The sequence below is a fragment of the Dipodomys merriami genome, unplaced genomic scaffold (genome assembly GCF_024711535.1).
Source record: "Dipodomys merriami isolate MVZ:Mamm:240054 unplaced genomic scaffold, mDipMer1.0.p SCAF_1721, whole genome shotgun sequence".
Lineage (NCBI taxonomy): Eukaryota > Metazoa > Chordata > Mammalia > Rodentia > Heteromyidae > Dipodomys > Dipodomys merriami.
Window position 1 is genome coordinate 3,373 of NW_027203073.1, and position 17,117 is coordinate 20,489.

The 17,117-nt window shown below is 34.0% G+C and overlaps 1 long non-coding RNA gene across 1 annotated transcript; it reads left to right on the forward strand.

Moving 5' to 3' along the window:
- The first annotated feature begins 316 nt into the window (after window positions 1–316).
- On the forward strand, window positions 317–5,482 carry LOC138829480 (uncharacterized). The gene is made up of 4 exons (XR_011372618.1): window positions 317–434; window positions 524–607; window positions 974–1,037; window positions 4,709–5,482. It is a non-coding gene; the product is annotated as an uncharacterized lncRNA (long non-coding RNA).
- Window positions 5,483–17,117: the final 11,635 nt, after the last annotated feature.

Here is a 17,117-nt window from a genome sequence, read left to right on the forward strand (position 1 = left end):
TTACAAATTTGGTGCGTGGCAAGTAGCAGTAGAAGGAAGGAGTTGGGTAGATGGGGAGGTAAGAGGTCTTAGGGGAAAAACACAGGAGGGAGTAACACTGCCTATAGGAAATGAACTCATTACCTTATTCATATAACTGTAATCCCTGTGTAAAATAACTTTACAATAAAAAATGTGTATTAAAAAAGGAAGTACTAGCACAGTACCTATACTGTGTTGTCAAGCCCGTGGTTGATATCCTGCACAAAGTAATCTAAAAAGAGAAAATTTGAATATGTTTCTTCATATTTAAACTTTTGTCATACAGAATCATCCTGATATTGCTGCCAAATTGGCTACTTGTCCCTTTAATGCTCGCCACCTGGTACCACGAGATCAACTCACTGAACATATTGCAACTTGTATGGACAAAACTTCTCTTGAAGATGATGTAGGTAAGCCTGATAATAAAACACAATCCAACTCAATGTAGGCCCTTTGTACCTGTATACTTCTGTGATGTTAGTTATCTCTTTGTTTGTAGATAACATCATATGGAACGAGAAACAATACAAGAGTTCTGAAAGTACATGGCAATATGTTTCCTCTGAGGAAGACTGGGATAAAGGTAAAAAGCTTGTTGAACTTTCTGTAATTTCCATTATTGAATCTCAACTTACTTTGTGCTGTTGTATGCTTTCTTCCTTTAGGAGTGAAATTAAAAATCTTTGTTCAACTTGGATTGTCTTGTATGCTAATATCAATAACATATATGATAATATGCATTCTTAACTGATTAAAAACCATGTCAAACATTTAAATATGTTTTTGCACATGGCTAAGGACTCATTCTTTTCAACCTTTATTATCCAGCTAAAAGTTTCTTGGAAGGCTCTTAAGGCCATCAACCTTGCTGTTTTTCTTTATCGATGTATAATGTTAGAGCCAATCTAAGCTAGCACCTCGATCAAGTATGTAATTCTCCCTTTGGCAGAATCCTTGGAAGATCCTAGCCCAAGTTTTGTTTGGGGCACAAGCAAATCATCTGGCAACAACAGGTAAAGAAAATAATTTTCTTGTGATGTCCTATTTTCTGATAAAATTCAAAGTAAAGAAATAGGATAAATGAATAAATGAATAACAAACTCTGTTCCATATACCCATATATTGTGCTCACTACAAATGAAGTTTGGATTGCTCTCTGTAATTGGTGGCAAAAGTCAAGTATAGTTTCACTAGGACCAATAAGATTGTAATCACCCAAATTACTTTAAATCAGAATTAGCTTATCTGAATGTTCTTCTCATTCTGTTATAATCAATTTAAATCCGGGAAGCCATACATTACAGTATTATGTTGGGCCAACCTTTTTATAACCATTTTCATGAATTCAGGATTCACTCATCACATCAATTATGATAGTGTAAATGGAAGTATCTTCCACTGGTAATTGATAAATGTACAGACTTACGGGTGGGTTACCATGTCTTCCTTCTGAAATTCATTAAAGAATATTATACGAATGTCTATCTGATTTAAATTTTCTCCACAAATTAGTATAAAATATTTGAGGAGATTCTTGAGATGATTTACAATTTGCACTTTGCAAAGATACGTATTAATAAAATGTATTTAGAAGTATATTTTAGCAGCAACTCATACATGGATTTCATCTTTCACATTCCTGTATGAAGTATAAATATACATTGGTGTGGTATAGATTGGAAATTCAAAATTAGCTGTGCAACTACAAAAGTTATGCTATCTCTTTGTGAGTAGTTATGACATTGTTGAAAGAATTTTAATTGCTAGAATGAACTTGTCCTTCTAGAGTCACAAAATAGATTATATTTTTGATTTTCTGGAATTTGAAAACATCAAGGCTCTCTGACATGGTAAGATGGCAAACACATTAAAAAGTGAAGAGTAATTGGCTTTTCTTGGAATTCTTCATGAGCCTTTATTTAATTTTGAATCATGTAATTAGTCTTGCTTGCCGATATGAGACCTCTTTCTTTTTATAACTGAGACAAAAGATTCTAGATGTATTGATAATGTTAAGAATTTTCTCATCTGATCAGTCTAGAAAAATTTAAAAAAAAAAACGCATTCAACGTAAGACCAAGGAGAATTTATGTGAGCCTGTCACCACAGTCAGGCCTCATATATTCTTCCTGTGGAAAGGTAGTAAGCATACTAAGTATTTGTCTTCAATTGTCTGTTGTATGTCAAACATATTATAATATTATGTGAAGGATGAATTGGCAGTTTATATGGTAAAGATTTTGCTGAGGATGAGTAATAGTAATAGATAAATTCACCCTTTTATCTGATGATAATTTGCTAATTCATGAAGATTATAGCGAGGACTAAAACTCATCCTGTTTACAAACTGAACCTATTAATTTAGTGTTTGATCAACAGAATATATTGATTCTTTGTGTTAGGGTGTTTCTCATCCTCTGTCATGCAGAGGAAAATGAATATGTCTTGGGAAACAATTCTGAGGTAGAAAACCACACTTGAGCCAGGCCAGGTGATAATGTTAATTCTTGCATCTCACGTGTCTGACACATAAGGATGTAATTATAGATTAATGAAGTGAAAGATTTTTTTTTTCAGATTCATTTATGGAATTAATTCCTTCGAATTCGATAGTATAGAGAGCATTCTCCTTAAGGAAAACCATGGTTACTCATAGACCTGCCGTGTGCATGAATATTGGGAACAAAGACGCTCAAAAATCTTCAGCGCACTCTGGATAACAGAGAAAAGAAACCTGTTACAGGTTGCTTAGGGACCTATAAGAGGCTGAAATCTGAGGATCAGATCTCAGGAATATTTGTCAAACTCTCATCAACAATTAACCATCTAAAAACTGGGAGTGTCTCTCTAGCTCAAGTGGTAGAACATTTGAGCTCTGAAGAGCTCAGGGACCATGCCCAAGCCCAAAGTTCAATCCCAATGACCAACAAGAACAATAGCCAAAGACAGGAATGTAATGTAATATGCATCAACAATGTCCCATACTCCCTGGTATTTCCAAAATCTCTGAAGTTTTTCCTTCCACATAAGAGCCAGTTAGATTTTATTCACTCCCTACTCATAATATCATGTATTTTCTCTATGAATTTTAGAGTAATGTTTAATGGGGCAGTGATATTTCCTTACTTCATTGGTTATTAGAACACATAATTTGACCCAATGGGATTACTAATTCTCTTCCCTTATGCAAAAATGTCTTACTTATGGAATTATAATTTCTCTGGATCTAAACAGTAGATAAGAGTAAAGAACCTGAAAATTCATGTGAATCTGTGACAGTGTAGGAGACCAGGCTACTTGTTGATTTGTCTCTTCAAGATTTATACAACCCTAGCTTTGCCATTATAGGCTCACACACACACACACACACACACACACACACACACACACACACACACACACACACACACACATATATATATATGCAAATATATATGTATATTTATATATATTTGTATGTGTGTGTGAGCTGATTTATGTCTGTAATCAGATATTTCTTTTACCTGTCCATTTGTAGATGCAAATTTTGTGTCTGTGTGTGTGCAAACTAAAATGGTGTACATTTTTTCCTACTCTGTTTCAACACCTATAAGTCGATGCTGGGCACATTACTATGTTTTGTGTAATTGAAAAGTGAGGGTATTTTTCCTGCCTTCAATTCTTGATTTTGCTCAGTCATGACAAAAATTAATAACAGGTTATCATGGATTTTTTCATATGTCTTCGATTGATCCCTAAGCTCGATCCAAGTGATATTTTCCAAACGTTGGTATGTCCCTGGCATATATATAATTCTCATAACCATACATATTTGAAAAGCAGTGTTAATGTAGGAAGGTTACCCTTAGTTAATGGAAATTTTCTATGTTCATTTTAAAGTCCAATGTTTCAGTCTTCATACTGAAAGGTGACATGCATATTTGTCTTAAAGGCTAATTATTTTTCTGAACTGCTGGATATATTTACCTGATACCACTCCAAAATGTCATTGTGACTTCACAATAGCATTTGTTTTGTCCACACAAAAAATGGAAAAGCCGTTTATTTGTTTGAGGCATAGAATATGTCTTGTAATTGTACCTGTATTGTATCCCTTCATATTTTACTAACCTACCATAAAGCATGTATCTTTTGGTAGGATAGATCTCATAAAACAATCCCTCTTTGTGGTTTGTTTTTATGCATCCATTCACAAATATTGAAATTGAGTGGTAAGTTCATTGCAATAACATTATATAGTAAAACCACTATGGATTTTCTTCCTATTTTTCTGGATGCATGATACATCCATGGTTATATTACAAGAAATCTCGTTCAGAAACTGTGCCAAGATATGGCTGAGCCTGAATGGGTGACAGAGTAAATTTTGAAGAACTGGAAAATAATCGCTGAAGTATCAGATTGGCTAGCGTCATATTTCAAATGTGCAATGAAGTTTCAATGTGTTGAGGCAGAGAGTGTCCAAGTGTAATTTGTGAGGTTTGTATAGAACGATCAAATTTCAATGGAAAGGGACGTGGAAGTAAGCAAGAAAATTTTTGAAAATAGCTGATGATGTGCTCTCATTAGTTTTTGAATATCTCTCGAACTGCAAGTGAAGTTCTTGTTTATATGCAAAGTACAAATATATATATTCTAGTGTTCTCCACAGAAAGTAAAATAATATTTTTCTATTTCTTTGCAGGAAACATTCTATGAACAAACCATGAGTTCAAACCATTTCTCATTGTTTCATTTACATTTTACATTTATTAATATATTGTGATGCTCACTCAACCAAATGAATTCATTTTAACTTCTACTACCAATTCAATCTCTATTCACCTTTATCTTGAATACAGAAGCAAAGCCGGGTGTTTATGTCCTTATTGGAATTCACCATGTCACTATCCACATAGCCATGGTAATGTTGGAATATAGAAACTCCAATAATTACATCAAAATCTACATTTGTTTCCCAATAGAGAACAAATCATAATTCATTATTCATTGTTCTTACGTTTGCCTGTGAATATCATCTTCCATTTCATATATTGATATAATTGGATATATTGGTATAATGAATACATAAAAACTGTAATGGTATTAGTCCTCTTATAAAAATCTTATACCAAATATGTATTCCCATATAAAATGGCCATTAAAATTTCAAAGGGATTTTTCAATCAACATTCTGAAGTATAATTCTTACTATAAAGCTTCTCATCCATCTCATTGATTTCCAAGTATAATCTCATCTAAACAAGGATTCTGGGAGTTCTTTCCAAATATGTGGCAGAAAAGAACAGATAATGTATGTGTACACAAAATACCATTCAAAACTTATTCTTTTGAGGGGGCAAAGTGCAGTTTGTGAAGATAGCATGATTTTGTGCTAAAAATGTGTTTTTGTTTTGTTTTTTACGGCATGAGGATATGCAACTTTGGCATTCTAAAATGTTCCAAGAAAGAGTGGACTGTATCTGTAGAGTGTAATAAAAACACTTTTATGGAACCATATTTCATGACTATGTTCATATTCAATTTGTGGGTAATTTTCCCCACATATATATGCCTCCACATACTTATAGTAGACTTGGCACTGTGGTCCAAAACATTCCTCATGCAAAATGGAATAATTTTTGAAGGATATTTTAGGAAGATCCACTTTGTAAAAATTGTTGTTAAGACTCCTATGCAAGACATAGAGGTGAATCTTTTGGGTACAGATGAGGAAGTTAAAGATGTGAGAATGTGGCTCATATTTATTATTCATGTTGAAATGGGAGGGTTTCTTTGTATGGGCTTATTTGTGCACCTATTGTATAATTGCATGTGTTTCTTGGTTTTTATTCAGAAATTGTGAGCAAGAATGAATTCAACATTAATTTGGGAAGGATAGTTTAGAATCTGTAGACTCAGGAAAACCTGAGTGTACAGAGTGATTATAATTACGTATGTACGGCAGTGACTCGTTTTCTTGTCACGTGTTACCTTAGCCCTCATTTTTCTTACACTTTATTCTACTTCAAAACTCCACCGCCCTTGTTGGAAATGCCATTTCCAACATATTGTCTTGTGAGGAATTTTGTGGCATTGGTTCACCCGTTGTCCTCTATCTCAAAAATTTTTGATTCCTCTTCTTTGCCCTAATCACATTAAAGTTTATATAGTCCATAGGCTACCAAATTCAAATATAAAGACAAGAAGGGGGAAACCCTATGAAAAATAAAGGAAAAAGGCAAGTAAAAAGAATCAGTTTTACATAGTATTTTTTGTTTGTTTGTTTGTTTTTTTGGATCCAGTCGAGGGGCCTGAACTCTGGGCCTGGGCACTGTCCCTCAGCTCTTCAGCTCAAGGCTAGCGCTCTACCACTTGAGCCACAGCGCCACTTCTGGCTTTTTTCTTTTTGCTTATGTGGTGCTGGGGAATTGAACCCAGGGCCTCATGCATGCAAGGCAAGTGCTCTACCACTGAGCCACCTTCCCAGCCCCTACATAGTATTTTTTTTTTAATTACCAACCATGATAAACCTCATGTTTCATGGGGGGTTTTTTACCCTAATTTTTCTTACCCTAATCTTCTTGTTCAGATATACATAGCAATTTAGCTCTTGCAATCCTCTTTGGATGACCTGGATACATAACAATTTTAAATGCCAGTACAAAGGAAAAAAATTGTGACTCTTCATAAGGTAAGTTAAATATAAGCAGGTTAAATGCAGTAAGACAAAAACAATATTCAATAAATAGTGTTGTAATACTCAATAAATTCGTATAAAAGCTGAAAGTTAGATTATACATCACCCTGTATCAGAACACGTTCCTAATGAGTCAGACCTCGAGGTTAAACAAGTCACTCAGAATGGAAGAAATAGAGAGATACTAGGTCTCGTAGAACAGATTGAAACTTTCTCATTGCAAATGCACTAATGCATCAAGTCAAAGAAACGTTAGACCAACTATATTTCTTGAACCTGAACAGATTCTTTATAACAAAGGACATAACTAAGTAGGTAAATAAAAAGCCAAAAGACTGGGAGAAGATCTTCACTAGCCAAGAAAGATAAAAAGGGTCTTAGAGCTGAAATATAATCAAAATTCAACAAGTCAAATATCCCCCCAAAAAAACCCTGAACAATAACCCCACTCTATGAAAAGAAGTTAAATATTTAAAGAGAGACTTCACTGATGGCTAATTGACAATGGCCAAAGGACATATGAAGAAATGCTCAATGTGTCTGACAATAAAACCAAGCCAAATAAAGTCAACACTGAAATTCCACCACATTCCATTAGAATGGCAAAGTGACTGAGAGTAGATTATTGGATCAGAAAATGTGGGGTATAAACACAATGGAATTCTTTTTTTTCTTTCTTTCTTTTTTTTTTTTTTTTTTGCTTATGTGGTGCTGAGGAATCGAACCCAGGGCCTCTGGCATGCAAGGCAAGCTCTCTACCACTGAGCCACCTTCCCAGCTCCTAAACACAATGGAATTCTATTTTCTATTAGAAATAATGGCATAGTGCCATTTGTAAGGAAATGGAGAAACTTAAATATATAACATAAAGTAAAGGGGCTAGAACCAAACAAAGAGGCTCCATGGTATCTCTTATTTCTAAGAAATGGTATATGTCCATTTTAATCCTAGCAGAGGATTACAATAGCTTAATAGTAATATACATATGACCATACAATATTAGCTAAACAAAATAAACTGAAATACAAAATCAGTTGGTTTCTCTTTCTTGATTTTTAAAAATGTTCTATGTGAAGGTATTTCTCTGTACTTGCCTTTTTCCTTTATTTTCCTATGCTTTCTACAATGTTGTCACTGTATTTGATTTTGGTATACACTGTATTCCATGTAAGTTAATGAGAATTAGGCATGGGATGGGCAACTACCAAATCTGAGAAATAGGATAATGGGTGAACAATACAAGAACAATTCCAACAAAACTACATGTTGGGAATAAACATTACACCTGCTGGGAGAGGATAGAGATTTTAAGCCAAAAAACAGTAAAAGTGAATGATGGGTAAAAACATGATGAGACAAATACTCATTTATTGCTTACATATGTAATTCAAACCCCCTCTGTACAATACCATGACAAGATTCCATTAGGAAGAAGAGTAATGATGCATACACTCTTCTCAATTCTCATAAGTTTACATGTAGATACTAAAGTCGATGGGTTTGTATTACATAAACATACACGTGAAAATAGTTCTGATTTTTTGACGTTCCTAAAAGCGCACAGGTTTCCCTAGGTCACCAGGTTTCAAAGCAACATTGACAAATTAATGTTGTAATCGTTTTTGTTCAAATATTTGTGTAGGAATCCAAAGAGTCATTTGAAATTGCAAACCAGGACGTCCTGGTGCTCAAATATGCTCCGATGAAACCCTCACATTTTTACACGTATCATAAATGTAAGCAAGACTCTCCTATGTGAAACTTCCTCATCTGTAGTCAAATACTTCAACTCTTTTGATTACATAGGAATCTAACCAGTAATAAATATTATTTGGCAAGGGAGATCTTCCTAAAATATACTCGAAAGTTTATTCTACTTAGCAATAGGAATGTTCTGGACGAGGAATGTCAAATGAACTAAAAATTGGTGGAGGGTACATAAATATTTGTGACAATTTATACACAAGTCGAAAAAAACATTCATTCGATATCGTTTCATGAACTGATCTTGAGTTACAATCCATAATTACAGATTAATCTTCCCAGAACATTTTAGTAATATAGCGGAAAATTTCTTAAACGATGTACAGATTCTCTGTACAAAATATGTCCTCCAAAACTAATAAATGTCGGTTGTTTATACTCCTGCAAGAATCGATTTTTTTTCCCTTTCACAGACAATGGGAAGAAGTTACAGATTTCTTCTGCACATTAGATGACACATGAAAAATATGGAGATGATTCAGAATCTTGTGTCTTGAGAAATACGTTGCAAAATTAGGTGGTTTAAAAAATCTGTAAAATTTTCCTACCCATTCTTTTTTGGAACACAGAAATTAATGGGGAATTTGTAGTAGGAACCACATATTATTTTAGTTTTCTTATATTTTTATTATATTCTAGATTATTGATAAGTGAAATGGAACATATTTTTCCCAGACAAATGTAACTATTGTGAGGGGTCAACCTACATTTAGAATTTAGGAAACAGTCCTTTCCTCAGGTTGCTTTCTTCATCCAACAACCTAGGCGTCCTAAGTCATTAGCACTTGGCTAAATCCAAGGTGTTCCTGAAAGACTCGCTTATAGCTTGTTTGCCCTTCAATCCCACATTGTTTTTGATTGAAAATCTCCAATTAGGCACAATTATTCATTGTGTAAAATAGTCAAGATTCTTGATTCCCACTAAGATCAGAGAAAAGCTGATTCTTTTATAGCTGTCTTGACAATTCTTTGTAACTCATGTCCCAGTCATTGCAGGACAAACAGGGATATAACTTTTGCATTCTCAGGAGAGACTTAATTCCAAATTCCATGTTGGTATCTCAATATTCCCAAAGATTACTTTGTACATTGTTAAATATCTACTGTCAGTAAGATGTTCATGGAAGACTCTTGATAGTACATGCATATTGTTAAGAATCAACGTATATATAAGAAAAGGCCATTAATATCACACATTCTGCCTCACATTGAAACTTGTAATGAGATTGAGATGTTTTTGAAGGAAAATTTTGAATTAATAGATTCTGAACTTCTGCAAAGCTCTCTATACAATTCCTGCAAAACTGTCATCTCATCATAAGGCAGTGAGTAATTTGAAACACTTCTGCCAAACACTATGCTTTCTAGACCTTCCATGTTACACAGAAATATTGCAAATGCTTCCCTTATGTCTTTTTTTTGTCTGTCTTGGAGTTTGTACTGTGAACTTGAGTATTGCCTCTGCACACTTTAGCTCAAGGCTTGAACTCTGCCCCTTGAGAGAGACCACCATTTTCAGTTTTCTGGTGGTCATTTAAAGAAAAACTCTCATGGACTTTACTGCACATGCTGGCTTTGAACCTTGTCCTCAGATCTCACATTCCTGAGTACTTAGGCTTACAGGCCTGAGCCACTGGCGCTCAGCTGTTCTTACACTTCTCTAATAATATACCATGTAGTAACTTAAAATTTATGCACAGGTATTTAAACAACATCGAAGAAATTTCACAGCATCTCCGAAGAGAAAATTTGCAATGAAGTGTTCCAGTCCACTTTGATGTTGCTTCCTCCTGAAGATGAAATCTAGGTATAAATGAGGAAGGAAAAGGAATATTATCAGAGACATGTAGATGTAAAATCAATAACCATATTCACAAAATATTGAAGATAGTGTAGGAAAATCATCTTTCATTTGGACAGCATTAATTTAAGTGAGATTACATTGATAGCCAGTGTTTTTCATTTTTAACCATTGTATTATGAGAAAAGATATACCTCTAAAAGGGTGCTAAAATTTACCTCTTTGTAATAAGATTAGACACAGTTTCTACACTATATTTACTATCTACACAGTGAAATATATTTCTCATCTAATAGTCCCTTTCTGAAGACACTTACGTTGTAAACAATTTCTTTTATTCAAGACTGGACAAAACTCGTTAATTCACAACAGTCACTATTCCTCACACTCCCCACATATATCCTTCTAATCCTCAATTAGAAATGAATTCATACCTGCATCAGAAAGAATGACATCACCCCATTTGTTAGGAAATGGAAACACTTAGAAAAATAATTATGTATTAAGTGAAGTAAGCCAGGCCCAAAGAAACATGGGTCCCATGGTTTCCCTTATTTACAATAAATTGTATTAATCGAGGAGAGGCAGAAATGTCCAAAAGCTATGTACATATGACCATACAAGAAGATGATAAATGAAAGGAATCCCTAGATAGGGACACAACTTGTTTCTACTTTCTTACTATTGTTTTTAATAATTCTAAATTGTTCTAGGTGATTTATTTGTTTCTCTTGTATGTTCTTCCCCTCAAGTTATAACCCCTGTTTTCACTGTATTTGATTACAGTGCCCTGCGTCTTTTATATACATTTTTCTAATTTGTGTAGGGAAGAGATATAACAAATGCTGGAACAGGATACTGGTTGATGCATTGTAACAATGAGATGTATAAGACATTATATTGAAAAGCAACTTTACAATTTAGGGGTGTGGGGGAGCTGAGGAAGCGGGGAGGCAAGGGATTTAGTGGAAAAACAAAGGAGGAGGTGATAATGCTCGACAGGAAATGTACTCATTAGCTTACTCATGTAATTGTAACGCCTCTGTACACTATTTTTACAATAATTTTTTTAAAGGAACTGAAGTAGTTTTTGCTGCCTCTTAGTCCAGTGGAAGAGCATCTTAAGTATTGGATAAATGACATGATAGTGATAAAACCTTCTGTATATGAGTACATGTCTTCAGTAGGTGATCAAGAAATTTGAGGGGTCACTATGAAGTAGTCTTCTATTGCCCTATATGCACACAGTTTTAGGTCTAATTTATAATATATGAATTTCGGATTTACTGTTCTTATGAAAACTGCCATAAAAATAAAACCTGCACTGGCAATTAGTGCACCAATCAAATCAGACAGACGGGTAGATACATCAAATAGATATAAGCAGTGCGATCTTTTTATATGTGAGTTCGAAAGTGTAGGAAAGCCACTGCATGTACAATTCTACTTAACAATAACAGAGTTCTCAGAAACTCTAAAAGGGAAAAAATAGAGCATGCTGTGCGACCTTTGTTTTTATCATTTGTACCTGCAGGGGAGCATTGACTTGCTTAGATATTGACTTGGTTAGATGATATTCAATAAACTGAGTAATCATGACAAAGATATTATGGTTCTATCAATGATATAGTAACTGTAGCCCCATCCTGAAGGCATACTGCAAGCAAGTGACCACTGCTGCTGTTGTGACACCTACTCATCTACTTCCCAATAAAAAAATGGAAAACTAAAGTAGCTTCTTATATTAAACTCCGTTATCCTAGGAGAAAGGACATTGCTATGTTACCAAGTGTTGATTACACGAGCAGGGAAATAATCATCAAAGATTGCAAAGGTCTAAAGGGGCTATGTTATTGTAGGATTTGTGCTAGAAATGAAGCTTAAGGTTTCCTGCTCTACGTGGCTGCTCTACATTGACACACATAGATAGGTTCGATTTATTTTCAATCTCCTAGTGTGTTCTAGCTAATATTTTTCACTACCGTCTCATACATTAAAAAAAACATACTTGGTCTTAAGGATCTTGAAAGTCAGTGGCTTGGTTTCTCACAGGTTCAGTGTCCTATTCTATTCCCTATATTTTTCTGTAACGCCAAGCAACTAACGACATAATTAAAATGTTTTCTCCCTGTGGAAGTACATTTGAAAGCTTTGAAAGTGAGTCTAAATATTCCCTCACTTTCCCCTCATTTACACATTAATTCTTTCATAAGGACTTGATAAGTCAGACTTCCTGCTGTTATTCAAATTTCTAGACTGTGCTATACTTTGGGTAAACGACATGATACTGGTAAAGGGACCTTCATAGATCTACTGGTCCACAGTGTGTGATTCAGAATTTTGTGGAGTAAGTTTCAATTTTTTAATGCTGTAATACACAATCTAGAAACAAACTTCAGTCATCAAATTATAAAATGTTCAAGTTCTCTATATGAGAAAATTGGTTTCAGAGAATCATGTTGACATTTCTGCAAATTTGGCTGTGTCCTCTCAATGTTCACCATGGAGTTCCATGGAATTAAACCAATAAGCATATACTATGTTCAATGGAACAAAAGTTTAAAAATGAAAGTATATTTAAGCTTCATTTCTAGTACAAGTCCTACAATAACATAGCCCCTTTAGACCTTTGCAATCTTTGATGATTATTTCCCTGCTCGTGTAATCAACACTTGGTAACATGGCAATGTCCTTTCTCCTAGGATAACGGAGTTTAATATAAGAAGCTACTTTAGTTTTCCATTTTTTTATTGGGAAAATACTGTACAGATGGGTTACTATTACATGAGCAAGGTAATGGTACATTTCTTATTAAGCATTGTTGCCTCCTCCTTTGTTTTCCATTCCATCCCTTCCCATCTCCCTTCTGCTCCTTGCTAGCCCCCGACCACCACCCCCCATCCCAGGGGCCAAAGTTGTAAAGTTCGTTTTTTGACATAAAATCTTGTACAACAATCTCATTTTTGCAGTGGTTCCACCTGTATCCTATTTAAACAATTTGTTTCATGCATAAATCTCTCTTTAAATAATGATGATACCTTTATCTTCCATGTTCATGCATTGAATATTTTGCTCTATAATTTTATCCTTACAAGTGTAAATCTTTAAATCCTATCATCCTATCACTTGATGTCTAGCAATTCTAACCAAAGTGAACAAAAAATTTCTAAAAGAGGCATTTTTTAAATTTTCTTCTTGAAGCTTTACAACTATTTGTAATTACTTTTTAGTTCGCTGTTTCATGGTAATAGTTTAGTTTCTTCAATACACCTGTTTATATCCTTCCCAAAGTAACATAGGACAGCAAAGTGCCTGAACTCAAGCCTCATCTAGCATCTAAAATGAATATCTGTATCTTACATAACAATTATGTTTGGGTATATTGTAGCGCCAAAATTTGGGAACACAATGAAATACTGTCACAACAGGCAACTGAAATGCAGTTTTCATCAGGATCTCATGTACCTGGGTGAGAAGAAAATAAACAAACTATATAAAATGTCTAACAAGTGTGCTGTTCTCAATAAACTTCTTCCTTCCTAATGATCAGCACCTTTTTGTACTGACCCCTGATTCTCTAATTAAAGACAAACTATCCATGTGGGGTGATGACCACTATCACCAGAAGATTTTAAATGCAATGAGTATAACAAAAATACTTCTCATTTTGGTTGAACAATTTCTATTTTCAAGAGGGAATATCTACATATTCCTACATTTTAAACTCTTTACACTTTTCAAATTTACTCATCAACTCAATGGGAATGTCCAAGTAAACATGGAAATATTTTTCTGGTTTTCTCTGATCAATCCTTATATCCTATTAGAATCAATGAAATATTGTTCATATATTTTTGAAAAATTACTCTGTATTTTAAATAAATGTCTATACTTTACTATATAAAAGATAAACAAAATTGTATTGAGTGAAGAATATTCACATGATCATGATCACCTTAAAGAAGTATACTATTTATAATTTTGTAGTGTGAGAAAAAGATTCTAAGTGGAACTATATCATAGAAACAAAGGGAGGAAACCCCTGGTGACTCGTTGAGGAAGACACTGTCTGAGAATTACTCTTCATTTTCTCATTTGACAATTATAAACTTTTCATGGATCAATAAGTTGAACAGAGCACCTAATTATTTGAATATATTTGCCCCTGTCATTTTCTAATTTAATGTACCTTTAGATCTACCCATTCATAATCAGGTTATTTATTTCCAAACTAGAGAAATACATTTGATATTATTTTATTTTTAAATAAATGCCCAGCATGTATATAGTACTTAATTGAAGTTGTCAAAATACACCCATTTGAACATTTAACCCATGATTTTAACCTGATTTTCATTGACTCAACTGCAATTTAAATAACGATATGCTGAATGGAATCAGAGGAATCTTTTTTTTTCTCTACTAAGTCTATCCAATTTACTATGAATATATATGATTTTATATGTAAGTATACAGATAATTATTCTTAAATAGTTGTTGAAGACACAAACACCAGCGGATATTTCTGACTTGGTTAAAATCATATATTTCAACTTAGCAAGAATATTTTATTATATTAGGAATTGTTAAGAAAATTATCAAAATGTATGCATGCTTTGCTTTATGGTAAACACTATTCCATTCATTTTATTAAGTTTTGCCCATGAAGAGGATGATTCCTTTTCTGTGTACTTCTTACACTATGAAACACCAAATTAGGATATTTGATATCTCAATGTAATTTCACATGTTCCATACAGAGAGTTGCACAGTGGCGGTGGTATGATAATTTTCAAATCATGTTCTTTGTACATAAATAATCTAATGTTCAAAATGATGAGAGGAATCAAGTATTTTTTTCGTAATGGTTGTGTATACACTGTCCAATTAGACAATGAACTACTGTGAAACCCAGCCACAACCTAAATCCAAATTCCTTCAATGGAAAAATTGTCAAAAGTCAGCATCAGTCTTCATTGGACTGTGTTGCTTCAAGTATATGCACAAATCTATTAGTTCTAAATCTTACAATAGCTCAAATGTAATTAAAGTGTATCGTCTTTTGTTATTTTTCAGTGTTCATTCGTATTAATTGGTCTTCTATAGTTGAATGAGTTTGGTGTAAATCATTCAAGGCACAGGAAGATGTGAAGAATGAATGAAATATTTTTGAGGCTGCGATTCCTTCATGGAGCAACTTGTGTTAGTAACATGATGCATATTCTATTCATTTTTTTAAAATTTATATCCCCACTAGCATTTGATTATGTTTTTAACATTATTTTTATTGTTATTATAAAAGTGATGGACAGGGATGTTACAGTTATATAATTCAGGTAATGATTGCATTACTCTTTGGACAATGTCACCCCTCTAGGCATTTTTTTAATTGTCAAAATACCGTTTCAATTACATGGGCAAGATAACGAGTATATTTCTTATCAAGCATTTTTGCCTCCGCCTTTGTTTCCCCCTCACTTCCCTTCTCATACCCTCCTCTCTCCTCACCCGATTCACCTTCCTCCCACAAAAGTTGTACATCTCATTGTTGCAATGGGTCCACTTGTATCCCTATTTAAATGATTTGTTGTTTCCTTTCCCCTCCACAAATTATACTAACATCAAATACAGTGAAAGCAGGGTTTTTAATGGGAGAGAGACATACAAAGCAACAAAGAAATCATCTTATAAATATGTTAGAAACATTAGCATGAAAGACAAAAAAACATTCCTTTGTTGCTGTGTATGTCCCACTATTCATTCTCTCAGTGTGAATTTTTGGTGGGGCAATGTGTGTTTCTTGCGTTGTGTGTGTGTGTGTGTGTGTGTGTGTGTGTGTGTGTGTGAGTGTGTGTGTGTGTGTGAGTGTGTGTGTGTGTGTGTGTGTGTGAGTATAACTAAATTGCTTTAATCAGATACTAGGTTGAGAAATCAAACTAAAATATGTGAACAGCATAATTGATCATTTGGTAAAATTGTTATATGTTGGACTCAAGAATAAATTTTTTAGGCTGGGAAAGTGGCTTAATTTTAGAGTTTTTGCCAAGCATGCATGAGGCTCTGGGCTTGATTGCGTAGCACCACAATAGGTGAAAATATAGGAAGTCGTGTTGTGGCTCAACTCATAGAGAGCTAACCTTGAGCTGAAATATTGAAGGACAGTGCTGAGGCCCAGAGTTCAGGCCCAACGACAGACAAAATAATTAGATTTTTATAAGAAGAAAAAAGCTGACAAATTCGAGCAATAAGTAGCAGTCTTTTGTAACATCTTCCCCATTACCATAATCTACTCCAACCCATTTGACCTCTAATAACTAAACATTTCAAGAAATGGTATATGCAATATCCCAAAGGGGACTGTTCTACCAGTGTTTGCTTCAGACCTTAGCTTTATTAAGTAATTATAGCAATATTCATAGTCATTTTGGTATGTTTATTGTGTCCTAGTATGTGATTCTTTGGGTTCATGCAAAGAAATAGGATTGCTGATTTATAGAAGAGCTCTGTTTTTAATATATTAGGAACCTCCAGAATTCTTTCCAAGGTTGTTGAACCTGTCTACATTAATACAACAGACTAGCAGCATTTCCATTTGGTCACATATGTGCCGCTCTGATATGATTTCCTTTTTTTTTAAACAGGAATCACTACGAATCTTAGTGTAGTTTTCATTTACATTCTTTTATTCCTGAAAGTTGTTTCAAATTTGTAGTCAAACTTGATGTTAATGCAAGGAAGTTCCTTTGCTTTATATTGGCAAACTTGTAGGGTAGGAAGGATGCATTTGCTACCTGAGATAGCTAATATCTAACCATTACTATTAGAAACATCGATTCTTTTTTCCTTAGT